General features: G+C 42.3%; 1 long non-coding RNA gene across 1 annotated transcript in view; it reads left to right on the top strand.

The window, feature by feature from the left end:
- The first annotated feature begins 6,192 nt into the window (after positions 1–6,192).
- The window catches only part of LOC105740581, a 46,786-nt gene continuing 38,259 nt past the window's right edge, over positions 6,193–14,719 (top strand). The window contains exon 1 of the long non-coding RNA XR_001116629.2: positions 6,193–6,370. This is a non-coding gene — a long non-coding RNA (uncharacterized LOC105740581). The remainder of the gene's footprint in view (positions 6,371–14,719) is intronic.

Consider the following 14,719-nt stretch of genomic DNA (forward strand, 5'->3'; position numbering starts at 1 on the left):
TCTTGGGTATTGATTTGGATGGGTGCCAGTTTTTCAGTGTTGCCAGGAGAAGATGGGAAAGGGGGTGTTTCTTTTGAAATGAGGCAAGGGGAATTCCTCTGATAAAGTGGTACTCTTTTCAGACTTTATTCCTAGGATGTATACATCTCTGTCTGCATTTTGAATATATATATGTGTATTTTTAAAACGTTTTTGAATAAGTATAAGCTACTCCTTCTAACACAAAACCCAAATGTATGTATAAAAAATCTGAGTGCAACAATAGAACTATTTTTTTACCACTCGTATTCTCCTAGGACTTTTAAAATAGTGAGTGCTTCTCTAGTACTTCTAGTGTGAGTTTATATTCATTAATTACTTGTCAGGTGATGGGAGTCTTTTGCAGAGAGGGATAGAAAATCTGGAAGCTGAAGAGTTGGGATGTATCACACACCCCATGGAGGAAGGCATGTCAGGCAGAAATAAGATAAAACATCTGAGGAGTTGAAACTTTTATTTTTGGGAAAATTGGATTTCATTTTTTAAAAACATTCATATATACTGAGTTGTGAATATTAATAACATATTGAAACCTAAGCACAGTGCCTGGTACCTGGTATGTAATACATGTATAGTGAATGAACAACGTGAGAATGTTTCTGATGGCTTGCATCCTTCTCTTGCTTCTTTGCCAAGAGAGAAATTAATAAAGTCAAATGGATTTGTGGCTAGTTAGCTAATGCTTGATTGTTTACTTGCTCAGCATTCCTTGGGTGACTGGCTGTGAATTAATATGATGACTTAGGCATGTTTACCAAATTGAAAGTGACCTTATTTAAGTAGACATTTCAAATACTTAAAGTAATGACCCCAAAGATAGCTGTACTAATTGAAGCATGACTTAATTGATAGGGCAGACACCCTTTCCTCATAATTAAAATGAATTCTATTAAAAAATAAGTTCCTTTCTAGATCTTACATAATTGCTGAGGAGAGAAATCTGGCACATGAAGTCTATAGAGAAGAATTAATTTCCCAAGTGACTGCTCTGGGAGCTGTGGAGAGGGTGTGTTTTGCTGGTGGAGTGTGGCAGGGATGCTTTGTTTGGAAGGGCTGTGTTTGTTGTCTGCTTCCTTTCGATGAGAAATGATCACTGAATCACTCACCAAAGCTCATGGAGTGATTTTGCTGATGTTTTACCTTTTCTTTTATGCCATTCTCCCTCTTTCTGACTTCTTCCCCTCAGACAGCCCCATCTCCAGGTTGCCCTACTTCATTTCCAGCCTCCTTATCCACACTAGCTTTCTCAAGACAGTAGTCTCAGGATTAGGCCTACCTGTTTGGCCGTATGGTTACAAGTGCTCTGCTTAGAAAAGCCTTAGGTAAATATATCATGCTAAAGGTTATTGACTGACACCAGTCAGCTATGCCTGGCTCTGGAGTGTCACCATTTTCACAAAGCACTATGAATGGTTTAACCTCAGGGAATATTCTTTTTGTCTGAGGTAGCTGTATTTTTTTGGTCCTGAAGCCTGGACACTCATGGGCTAGTTTCAGCTTTGTCAGGTTAGACCACATCCCTAAGTGTGTACCTCATTTTGAGACTGAATAAATAGATGTTCAATAAAGAAGAAGTAGACTAGACAAAGAAGAATAGAGAATGTAGCATTGCTTGAATTACCTGATTTCAGAACCTTAAAGAAATTTTGTTTTCAAAGAACAACTTGTGAAACTATTATTTCAGAAATTCTGCTTTGGGAAGTCCTAGACTAGGCTGTTTGCCCTTGGTTGAGGTGCTTAATTTCTCTGGGCTTTATTTCTGTCATCTACATATTGAGGGAAATGAAGTAGATAATTTCCAAGTGTCTTTAGGACTTCCAAACTCCTTCATAAAGGAAAGGTTTCAGGCATCACCCAGCAAACCAGTAGAGGCTGGAGTGCAGTGGCGCGATCTTGGCTCACTGCAACCTCTGCCTCCCAGGTTCAAGCTATTCTTCTTGCTCAGCCTCCCAAGTAGCTGGGATTACAGGCCCCCACCACCACGCCCAGCTAATTTTTTTGATATTTTTAGTAGAGCGCAGTGGCGTTATCTCGACTCACTGCAACCTCCGCCTCCCAGGTTCAAGTGATCCTCCTGCCTCAGCCTCCCGAGTAGCTGGGATTACAGACGCGCGCTGCCACATCCAGCTAATTTTTGTATTTTTAGTAGGGACGGGGTTTCACCATGTTGGCCAGGCTGATCTCGAACTCCTGACCTCGTGATCCACCTGCCTCGGCCTCCCAAAGTGCTGGGATTACAGGCGTGAGATGCCTGTGCCCTGCCGCCTTCCTACTCCTTCTAATCACACCATATAGTCCCACCTATCATGTGGCTGCAAAAAGGGCAATCTCTCTACCCAGCAAGCGGCTCACACAGCTTCAGCTTCAGCATGGTCACCCTTCATGTGTGTGGCTGTTTTATTAGCCTGCCCCTGCCCCTTGGATAGCTGGTGTGCCCATCCTTCCAGAAGGACAGGTGAAGCATCAAGTGAGCACTTGGAGAGGTCCCTCCTGTCACATACAATCGCGCTAGCTGACTCTGCTCTCAGGCAGGCTCCTATTTTTAGCTGTATCTGATGGAGGCACTGTCTTCCCAGCTTAATGATCCCTCTTAGGTGCCAGCATGCCTCCAAACAGCTCTCTAGTGATCCAAAGGACAGGTGGGTACAGGCCCTGATATCATACAAAGAAGAGGCTGGGTGATATAGGGCAACGTGAACACAATTGAGATGCTGAGGCGGTATGACTTTGTGACCTCTCAAGGCCCTGATTTTCTCTTTTTTATTATTATTATTATTATTATTATTATTATACTTTAAGTTTTAGGGTACATGTGCACAATGTGCAGGTTTGTTACATATGTATCCATGTGCCATGTTGGTGTGCTGCATCCATTAACTCGTCATTTAGCACTAGGTATATTTCCTAATGCTGTCCCTCCCCCCTCCCCCCACCCCACAACAGTCCCCGGAGTGTGATGTTCCCCTTCCTGTGTCCATGTGTTCTCATTGTTCAAGTCCCACCTATGAGTGAGAACATGCGGTGTTTGGTTTTTTGTCCTTGCGATAGTTTACTGAGAATGATGGTTTCCAGTTTCATCCATGTCCCTACAAAGGACATGAACTCATCATTTTTTATGGCTGCATAGTATTCCATGGTGTATATGTGCCACATTTTCTTAATGCAGTCTATCGTTGTTGGACATTTGGGTTGGTTCCAAGTCTTTGCTCTTGTGAATAGTGCCGCAATAAACATATGTGTGCATGTGTCTTTATAGCAGCATGACTTATAGTCCTTTGGGTTTATACCCAGTAATGGGATGGCTGGGTCAAATAGTATTTCTAGTTCTAGATCCCTGAGGAATTGCGACACTGACTTCCACAATGGTTGAACTAGTTTACAGTCCCACCAACAGTGTAAAAGTGTTCCTATTTCTCCACATCCTCTCTAGCACCTGTTGTTTCCTGACTTTTTAATGATGGCCATTCTAACTGGTGTGAGATGGTATCTCATTGTGGTTTTGATTTGCATTTCTCTGATGGCCAGTGATGATTAGCATTTTTTCATGTGTTTTTTGGCTGCATAAATGTCTTCTTTTGAGAAGTGTCTGTTCATGTCCTTTGCCCACTTTTTGATGAGGTTGTTTTTTTCTTGTAAATTTGTTTGAGTTCATTGTAGATTCTGGATATTAGCCCTTTGTCAGATGAGTAGGTTGTGAAAATGTTCTCCCATTTTGTAGGTTGCCTGTTCACTCTGATGGTAGTTTCTTTTGCTGTGCAGAAGGTCTTTAGTTTAATTAGATCCCATTTGTCAATTTTGGCTTCTGTTGCCATTGCTTTTGGTGTTTTAGACATGAAGTCCTTGCCCATGCCTATGTCCTGAATGGTATTGCCTAGGTTTTCTTCTAGGGTTTTTATGGTTTTAGGTCTAACATGTAAGTCTTTAATCCATCTTGAATTAATTTTTGTATAAGGTGTAAGGAAGGGATCCAGTTTCAGCTTTCTACATATGGCTAGCCAGTTTTCCCAGCACCATTTATTAAATAGGGAATCCTTTTCCCATTGCTTATTTTTGTCAGGTCTGTCAAAGATCAGATAGTTATAGATATGCAGCATTATTTCTGAGGGCTCTGTTGTGATCCATTGATCTATGTCTCTGTTGTGGTACCAGTACCATGCTGTTTTGGTTACTGTAGCCTTGTAGTATAGTTTGAAGTCAGGTAGCGTGATGCCTCCAGCTTTGTTCTTTTGGCTTAGGATTGACTTGGTGATGCAGGCTCTTTTTTGTTTCCATATGAACTTTAGTTTTTTCCAATTCTGTGAAGGAAGTCATTGGTAGCTTGATGGGGATGGCATTAAATCTATAAATTACCTTGGGCAGTATGGCCATTTTCATGATATTGATTCTTCCAACCCATGAGCATGGAATGTTCTTCCATTTGTTTGTATCCTCTTTTATTTCACTGAGCAGTGGTTTGTAGTTCTCCTTGAAGAGGTCCTTCACATCCCTTGTAAGTTGGATTCCCAGGTATTTTATTCTCTTTGAAGCAATTGTGAATGGGAATTCACTCATGATTTGGCTCTCTGTTTGTCTGTGATTGGTGTACAAGAATGCTTGTGATTTTTGTACATTGATTTTGTATCCTGAGACTTTTCTGAAGTTGCTTATCAGCTTAAGGAGATTTGGGGCTGAGACAATGGGGTTTTCTAGATATACAATCATATCATCTGCAAACAGGGACAATTTGACTTCCTCTTTTCCTAATTGAATACCCTTTATTTCCTTCTCCTGCCTGATTGCCCTGGTCAGAACTTCCAGCACTATGATGAATAGGAGTGGTGAGAGAGGGCATCCCTGTCTTTTGCCCGTTTTCAAAGGGAATGCTTCTAGTTTTTGCCCATTCAGTATGATATTGGCTGTGGGTTTGTCATAGATAGCTCTTATGATTTTGAGATACGTCCCATCTCAAGGCCCTGATTTTCTTTCTGTAGAATAAGACAGGATGCTCTCCAAAGGCTTTCCCAGTTTTAAAATTCCATCAAACTTTGGTTGTGAAGAGAGAGAACAGATGATCGAAGTGTCAAAGTCCAAGCAACTAAGACAGAGTCAAGCAATTACAAAGCAGACCATGAATGTTAGCTAGTAAATAGTCCACTCAGCTGTCTGGGTACAAGTGCTAAGGGGTATTTAATTTTGGCATGTTTTTATTTTCTCAGGAGAAAAATAGCAGAAGGAAGTGCACGTGCCATTTTATTCCGTTGAAACTGCCAATGTGCTCAACTTAGGACTTACATGGGGTTAGCAACATAGGGGCACACAAGTCAGTACTTTGTTAAACTGCTCCCCAGGCAGGGAATGTTGTGGGTTCAGGTCTAAAGAATGTCAGAGTCTCAAGGACTTTGGTGTAGGAGCCACTTACGGTATCCAGTTCACTCTAGACTTTTGACACTGCCTGGGCCCTCTTTAGCAAAGTCATCTCTCAGCAGGTGTGGGGCTTGGGGACAAAAAGTTCAGCCTGAAAGTGGAAAAAGAGTTCCAAAATATGCTGGGAGGGCTGAGGCCTAAGGGCTAAATATGTATGTATCTGTCTATTCATGAGCCTTGGTTCTGTTTGCCATGCCAGCTGGTAGAAACTATTTTTGTCTTTTCCCTTCAGGCTGCCGGAGTCTCCACTCAGGAGATCAGACTCTAACAGAGTAAAGGCCAGAGGGCCAGAGGAAATCACTCCCGTTTGCTGCATTCCCCAGGGATGTCTTTGATTTCCAGGCTTCATCTGCATTCTACACTTCTGCAGGATTCACTGTCCAGAGGAATCCAAGGGGAAGCCTGTAAATTGTATACCCTTTTTAGGGTCAGAATTAGATCATGTTTTCAGCTTATAGCAAATCAATAAACTGTTGCCCATAGCTAAGCTTATGTGTAGCAGTCCGTATGCCTGAAACTTGATCCGTGGCTACCAATAATGGCGGCTGTCTAAGCCCATTGATTTGGGAAGAGAATATGGACACTTCATAGGAGCCTTGTAGATTTCAGTATGGGAGAGAAAACTGTGGCACAGTGTGAGCTTTGTAGTGAGAAGTTTCCTCTGTGGGTGGCTTTGGGCACACACTTTAGCTTCTGTGGGAATTGGTTTTCTCTTTGGTAAAATAGAGATGATGAATATTGCTTTTCCAGTGTTGTTACAGAGATTGCCTGTGATTTAAGGAAACACGATAACCACCATTTACTATTTACCCTGTGTCAAGAATGTGATCCTCCCAGCAACCCAATGAGTCATATTGCATGACCCTCATCTTATGAATGAAGAAACAGAAGCTCCAAGATGTGCCACTCTCCCGCGGTCATAGAGCTGGTGAGTGACAAAGGCTGTATTGGAACAGGAAGTTTTACTACTGGGAACAAGCTCTAACTACTGAGCTGTAGTACAGCATCAGTGTCTCAAAATGCTCATTATTGTTTTCATCAGCTCCATGGAATACATTGTCCTTCTCTAGCCCTAAATGGTGCCTTGACTTCAGACCAAATCAAACTACTGTTTTTAATGTGCTCTCTTTATGCTTTGGGTTCCCTTGTCTTTCAGAAAGCTTATGACATGTTTCAGGCTTTAAGTTCTTATATTAATCTTTGAGATTAAGGTTAATTTATATATTTATATATATACAGACACACACATATACACATATATACATACATATACATATATACACACATATATATATGTGTGTGTGTATACATATATATATATTTTTCTTTTTCCAGGTAAGGAAACTAAGTGGAAAAACAATTTGCCTAAGCTTACTCAGAAAATGAGTACATATCTAGGTACCTAGGCTGGTGAGAATGTAGCTGGATAGAACATAGATTTCCTAATGTTTTTGGAAGGCAATTTCTTTTCTGGCTGGGGTGGCTAACAAAGAGATGAATGGAATGATGCGATGAGGGCTATCTCATCACAATATTTCTGAAAGGACAAAACGATGAAAGGATCACTTCCACAGGTAAGCTCTTCCTAGCACTTCACTTCCTGGACACAGTGAGAAAGTTACCTTTAAGGCCTGGCCATAGTTCTAGTGATACCAAGTTAAAGAAAAGCAGATATCTGAGTGGTCAGCTTTTGGATCTATGCTTTTGCTTTTGTTGCCAGACGTGCTCCCACTTGAACTCTTTACCACAAGATCCTCTATGATGACAGATGTGGCAAAGGCATCCCTCCCCCACCTCTTCCTGGTGTCCTTAGATTAGCCTGAATATCAGAGGCAGCTAGGTGCAGTGGCTCACGCCTGTAATCCCAGCACTTTGAGAGGCTGAGGTGAATGGATTGCTTGAGCCCAGGAATTCTAGACCAGCCTGGGCAACATGGCAAAACCCCATCTCTACAAAAAGTACAAAATTAGTCAAGTGTGGTGACACACAACTGTAGTCCCAGCTACTCCAGAGGCTGAGGTGGGAGAATCGCCTGAGCCCGGGAAGTTGAGGCTGCAATGAGCTGTGACTGTGCTACTGCATTCCAGCCTGGGTGATGGAGTGAGGCCCTGTCTCAAAGAAAAATAAAATAAAAATCAGAGACAGTATTGCTAATCTGTCATGGGGCTTCAATAGCTTCAGCTCCCTAGATCTTGCTACCTTCCTTCTTGGAAGTCCTGTTTCAAATGTCTCTACTCCCCAAACTGTAGAGGGTGAAAGGTCTAAAAAATGTCTATGTGAAGTCTTGATCCACAGGGCTTGCTGCGTCACTTGGCCACTTGCCTTCAATCCTGTTTTTCCAGCTTAGAGCCACCACTCTTTGGCGCAGAAACAGGCTACAATGGGTTCTCTCTGAGATAGGTTCTTTTGCTGTTGCCCTAGTAACAGAATTATTAAACCGAGTTCCAGCCTCGAGAGTATTTGTGCCTGGTGAGGTAATGTCTGTCGCATCCAGCCTTTCTTTTTGTTCCCACTCCCACTGCCTTGCTTCAGGCCCTCTGTACCTCACATCTCGACTGATGCATTGGTCTCCTCCCTGGCCTCTGTGTTTCCAGTCCACCCTCACCGACGGGGCTGCCCCTCGCTCAGCAACACTCTTTCTCAGGTTCAGACACTCTTCCTTGGTCAAATTCCCCATCAGCCTGACATTCAAACCTCTCCACGATTGTTCCAAAATACAACCCACTGTGTGCCTGTGCTTTCGCAGGGCAGGATGTGGCCCAAGGGTGGGGACCGGGTAGAGCCAAGAGGAATTGGAAAGAGGAACCTGTAGGGCTTATTGAGCAACCTGTTGGTTGGGAGGCTATGTAGTATAGTGTTTAAGCGCATGGGTTTTGACTCAGACTGTCTATAAAATCTTCCTGCTCTCACTTAACAGCTGTGGAACCTTAGGAAAGTTTCATAACCTCTCTAAGTTGCACCTTCCCCAAATGCAAAATAGAGATAATGACAGTATCTTCCTCATAAAGGTTTTCTTCTGCCGAATTAAAGAAGGTCATCTTCTAAAGCACTTGGCTTAGCATCTTCAAACTTAAAAAGGCACCAGAAATGTTAGATGTGATGATGATGATGATAGTAGAAGAAGGCGGAAGGGTGGTGGTTTGAGAAATGGAACTGAGAATGGCTCCTGATTTTGGCGAGTGGGTGGAAATCATGCCGATAGAGAATTCAGGCACAGAATAAACACGTTTTTGAGAACAGATAATGATTTCATTTTGGGGCTTATTGAGTTTGATCATCATGGCTCACTTTTATTGATTCTCACTGAGTGCCAGGCACTGCACTAAGCATTTCGCATATGTTGTCTCTTAGTAATTCTCACAACAGTTCCTTGCAGTAAAGGTTATTAACCCATGCAAACTTCAGTAACCAGCCCACAGTTATTAACTTGCCCATAAATTGTCCACAGTTATAAAGGTGCAGAGATGGGATTTGAACCTATGACTTTGTGTCTCCAGAGGCGGCACACTTTACCACTATATACACTGCCTCTTGAATATCTTTACTATGGATATTAAATTAATCTCTTTTTCATGTTTTTAGTGCTAAGATGGTCTTTGGGGTAACATAATGGTCCATGCTGCTTCTTGCCTAGGTCGTGTTTTGTCCTCTTGTTTGCAGTCCCCTTGTATAAATTTGGACCTCAGACTCCAGGATTTCTTTTATGATATGTGCCTTCCTGAGTTTGTGCTTGGAGTCAGAGGTGCAGTCTTCACCTAATTCTCACCTTGGTCCTTTTGTCTCACTCCAAATTCCCCCTGGATGGGATCTTTGATCTTGAAGTGAATTAGTGTCTCTAAGCATCAGTTTCCTCCTCTGAACAATGCAGTTATAGAATTGTAGTAAATGTCAAGAGATAGATGGAGTTGATTGAGGAGAAAGGCTGTTTCTGATTTCTCTTAGCATTCACAGTACCCGGGCCAGTTCTGGGCATATATCAGGTGCTCTCTGATCATTCAATAAATAGATGACCAACTGAATACATATGCTGGTGTATATCATGAGGGCTTGCCGCTTTTGTTTGACTAGTGGCACTGCTTCCTTTTTCAATTGCCCTGCTGTCCCAGGTGATCACCCCAACTTAATGTGGTTTTTTTGGGTTGAATTTTAAAGAACGTTTGGAGTCACGTACACCACAATGGTAGAACTGGGTTATGATATTAGTGTTGGGTGGTAGGCACTCCCTACATATGTGGTGGGGAATGAGGAGGTGTGGAGGTACATGGGGTGGACTTGATCATATTTCCTTTCTTGACTTTCTTTGTAGTGAAGAAAGATGCTCTAAGAACCCAAGGGACATGGATTTAGCTCCAGTTGACAGAACCCAGGGCACAGTAAATTGTTTTTTAACAGACGTTTTCTGTTCTTTTAATAACAATGCTTTAACGTGGCAACTTTCTACGTATTTTTTCCCTATCATTTCAGGTGCTTATGCTTTCAATAACCTGCATATGGATTTCAACGCTATTTAATTAAGCTCTAAACCTATAAAAATGCACATTTAATACTCAGAGTAAACCCTTGCCTTGTTCTTTCTGAAGGTAAACAGAGGAGATATCTTCTTGAGCTCAGAGTTCTGAGATAATTACGATCAGTTGCCATAGAGAGAAAGAGAGAGAGAGAGAAAAACACATTAAAATGTATCTTACTTTCTGTGTTTAGGAAATTCATTTAATGAAATATTCAGAGCCACCAAATCTACCCAGGCCCAGATACCTATTAATCTGTTAGCCACTTGGGCTCCAGAGGGATCTTTCTTCGCCAGAAAAGCTTTTTGATTGCTCTACTCCTGTGCTCAGAAACCTTTAATGGCTCACCATTTTCCTGTGTGCAGATGGTGTTCAATCTTCTTAACATGTGAGATTCTAGGCCTGTTAGGGTCTGGACCCAACTGTCCTTCTCAATCTCATTTGTTACCACCTAGGTAGTAATACAGGTGCTTGTTGGCTGTGCTGGCACTGACGGTGGTATCCCAAGCCTTTCTATGGTATTTTCCCTTTGAAGTTCTCTTTCATGCACTCTGTTGGCCTTGAAGTTCCTGCTCACCCTTCAAGACCCAGTTTAAATTCCATATCTAGTTCAAATGCCAAGCCCCCTTGGATTCCTCTAGACAGAATTACTCTAAGCTTTCTTGGACTTTGTACTTTCATAGCAATTCTAATCACAAATATAAATTTCTGCCACTAGACTGTGAGTTCCTTGGGGACCGGGAACCTCATCTTGCTTTATTTATTTGTATTTTCATAAAATGAATAGCTCATAATAGGTCCTGATTCAATCTTACTGAAAGAAATTATGTTAATGACATATTGCCAGTTAATAGTGTGAATGATGGTGTCATAAAGATTTTTTTAGGGGAATGAATTACCTAACCCAGATCTCAACTGTAGCTGTGCATATAAAAGTTCCACAGTTTCCTACTGAAGGAGGATTTTCTTCACCTACATGGCAGCAGTAGTATGAAGATAAATCTAGTGTTTATTGCTGCCCCTTTGGTTAACTAGCAGAAAGCTCCAAGTTAGAGTCTACAACAGAATCACTTCCTTCATGATGCCTGTAGCATACTATAAATGCTCTAAATACTCAGGAATGGAAGATCACGTAACTTGGTGGTTAAAATATAAATGTTAGAGTCAGGTGGACCTGACTGATCAGCTGTACAACTGGCAACTTATCAAACATCTCTTCGGTTTTGTTACCTGGGGATTATCATAATTTACTACTAAGATTGCTTTGAACATTAAATGAGCTATTCAGGCCATTTGATTAAAAGGGCACCTGGCATACAGAAAAGTGTTCAATAAAAGATAGTAGCTATTATTTTCATTTCATTTTATGGTTATGAATTATTAATAAAATAGCAATCCAAAATAATATGATAATATACATTTCCCCAAAGAAATAGCAATTGCAGTAAGAATTACTAATTTGCTGGTAAGTTAGAAATGGTTTGTTATTCTGAGTACTGTCAGAGGTTAGAGCCAGTCCCATAATTCCAAAAGAGCTGCCTGGCTAAGGTTATCCTCAGATGCTGCTCAGATGTCCGTGGTTCTAAGCACAGCACGAGCAACCGGTAAGGTTTCTGCATGAAGCAGTCAAAGTCAATGTATGTTCAGGACCCTCCATGTGAATGAGGCTGGGACAGAGCTGTGTGGATACAGACCTGCAGCATTGCCACACAAAGCATACGTGATGCAGGTAATCTATCTGCACACAATGCTGGATTGTATGACACTGTCATCCCCTGCACTGGATAAAAGCTCTTGACAATGAACTTTCTTGGGGGTGTTACAGGAAGGCTACTCTTAAAGCTTCCTCTTGATTCTCTCCTATCAGACCTGTCATTCTCAAATCTTGTTGTGCATTCTGACTAGGACAGGTGAGTGTGTGTGAGTATGTAACCTTGGATGAATAAATGCATTAAAAATGGGATCTTATGTCTTTGGTGTCTTCTTAAACACTCCTCTTCATGATCATTCATTACCAAAGAGAAGTGTTGCTTTATTTGATCATTTGATCTTTGCTTTTACAATTACCAACCCCCGGCTGGGTGCGATGGCCTGTAATCCCAGCACTTTGGGAGGCTGAGGCAGTTGGAACCCTTGAGCTCAGGAGTTTGAGACCAGCCAGGGCAACACAGGGAGAACCCCATCTCAATACAAAAAAAAAAAGAAATTACCAACCCCCATCCTTTTTTTTTTTTTTTTTGGTATGAGGTTTCTGCAGGCAACTTAAAGTACAACTGACTCTGATTCTTTTTTTTGGAGCATGAGAGGGAAATCATGTGTGTGTTGAGGTCTGCAAAGGAGGTCTGAGGAGATTACTAGGGTGTCCCTAAAAGACCCAGGAGTGTTCATGAGCTGGCCTCTAGCATTTGCCAAATCCATGAGAGGCCAGTGCCCCTTCGGAGGCTCTGGAAACTGCCTTGGCTGGGCAACTCATTCTCCTCCTCCCTCTTCTTGCTTCAGCTCCTGCCAAAAGTCAAGCATGGAGCTGCGGGAAAGGCTAATTGGATTGGACTTAGGATTGGGGTGGGAGATCCAGCTGGAAAGAGCCTGGAACTGGAAATCTGGGGACCTGAATTTTAGTCCTGCTTCTTTCACAAACTCATGCAACTTTGGACAAGTATTGCACTCCATAAGCTTGTTTCCTCATCTGTGAATCAAGACAGCTATTGCTTTGGGTCTCAAGTTCTGCGGGGGCCAGGCCAGGGACAAACAGTGGCATGCGAAACAGCTCCTTCACCTCCTGCACATTCTAGCTGTCCTTTAGAAATAGTATTGTCCAAACTAATGCGACTGGTGCACCCTGGAATTGGCTGCCTGAGGTCTAGAACATCCAGGAGCCACTGGGAGAGGAGTGGACACTGTAACCTGGGGACAGCAAAACTCTGAGCTTCCTTGGGAGGGGAGTGGAGAAGTATCCTTCCACAGAAGAGCCACCGAGAGCTCAAGAGAAGGACAGACTCTGGTCTTTGGTCTTGGAGGTAAGGAACCTTCCTCCTGCAAAACAAAATGAAACAAAAACGAACCTACAGGATGCGGTGATCTCCATTCAGATAACAAAGTGAACTTGAAAAGCTTAAGGACCCTGGGAGGCAATAGATGAAGCTGAGGAGTTCTATTGATAAGGCAAATGTGGCTTAGTCCACTGGGCCAGTTAGAACACCACCAGTGACCAGATAGAAGGAGATTTTTATAAATTGAAAAAATAATTCATATCCCTAGGGATAATTGAAACAGTACAAAACATTATCACTGAAAAATAGGTTTCTCGGTTACTGGCTCCCCCTTGGTGTCCATTCCCAGAGGCAACCACCCTTTACAATTTCTTGTGTGTCCTTCCAGAAGGAGTCTAAGCAGCAGCTGCACTTTGCTGTTTCATGGAACAATACATCTTAGAAATTGTTCTATATCAGCACACATATTCACTAATTAAACTCCTTGCCATAGTCACAGGGCCTCATGGGCTCGTCCCCTGTCCACTGCTGTGATGTCCTCTCCCCTGACTCCCGTGTCTCACTCTGCTTAGCCACACTGGCCTCCTTCCTGTTTCTCTAATGTGCCAACATGTCCCCATCCTGGGACCTTTGTCCGTGTTGTTCTCTTCACCTGGAAGCCTCGTCCATCCTGTCCTTGGCATGCATCACTCCTGTATGTCACCTCCCCAGACTGGCCCTCCCTGGTCATCCCATCTCAAAGAGTTCCCATCACTTATGTCCTCTTACTGTTTTTATTTTCCCACACAGCACTTAGCACTACCTGGCATTATAGAACATAATTACCATTCCCTTGTTTATTTTCTGGTATTGCTGCTGGAATGCTAAGGAGGGCCGAGATTTTGTCTTGTTTTTCCACTGCTGTAATTTCAGTGCTTAGAACAGTCGGTCCCTGGCTCTTAATTGGCACTCAAATATTAATGAATACAATATTCAGAAAGCAATGAGATGTTTAGTTTAGAGGGCATGGCTTAGGCTAGAGTTGGAGATAGAAGTTTGGGTATCATCAGACACTATTTTAAACTTTGGGATTGAATGTAGAGAGAGAATATAGACAGAAGAAGGCCAGGGACTGATTCCTGGGTCCTTTTCGCATTTAGATGTTGGGAAGAGGAAGAAGGTCTGACACAGGTGACTGAGATGGAACAGCCAATCAGGGAGGAGGGAAATATGAGAATGTCGTGTCCCAGAAGCCCAGCCTAGATAATATTGGCTAAGTCCCCTAAATTTTTCATATGTCTGCATAGTATTCCATTGCAACGCTGTGCCATAGCTTATTTAATTAGTCCTCTATCCACTGGTGTTTGAATTGTTGCCAGTCTTTGGCTGGTAAATAATGCTGCAGTGAATGCAGTTGTCTTTATCAGTAGTTCTGGGTGAGGCAATAGCAGGGAACAATTTAAAGATCTCAATTTTATGTAGAAGCAGAATGAGTTCATGAGTTATTTAGATGTGGCATGGCAATAGCACTGGCTTGCTGAGAGCATTATATACATATATAAATGAATGTATTAATTTCATATGTAATACACAAATAAATGAATATTGAGAGAGTCAGAGGTTAAGGGCAGGAAAGCCCTTTTGAAACCACTAGTCCCAGCCACTGCTTCCATGGGCAAGAAAACAAATTGTTCAAAGTCATCTGACACCTTGAACACAGCCGGGGTTAGAACACAAGTCTCTTGACTTTCTGCCCACTCCTGGCAGAACTCCACAGTGCATGCAACGGTGTTTCTGATG

Source organism: Nomascus leucogenys, chromosome 12 (genome assembly GCF_006542625.1).
Source record: "Nomascus leucogenys isolate Asia chromosome 12, Asia_NLE_v1, whole genome shotgun sequence".
In the NCBI taxonomy this organism is placed as follows: Eukaryota; Metazoa; Chordata; class Mammalia; order Primates; family Hylobatidae; genus Nomascus; species Nomascus leucogenys.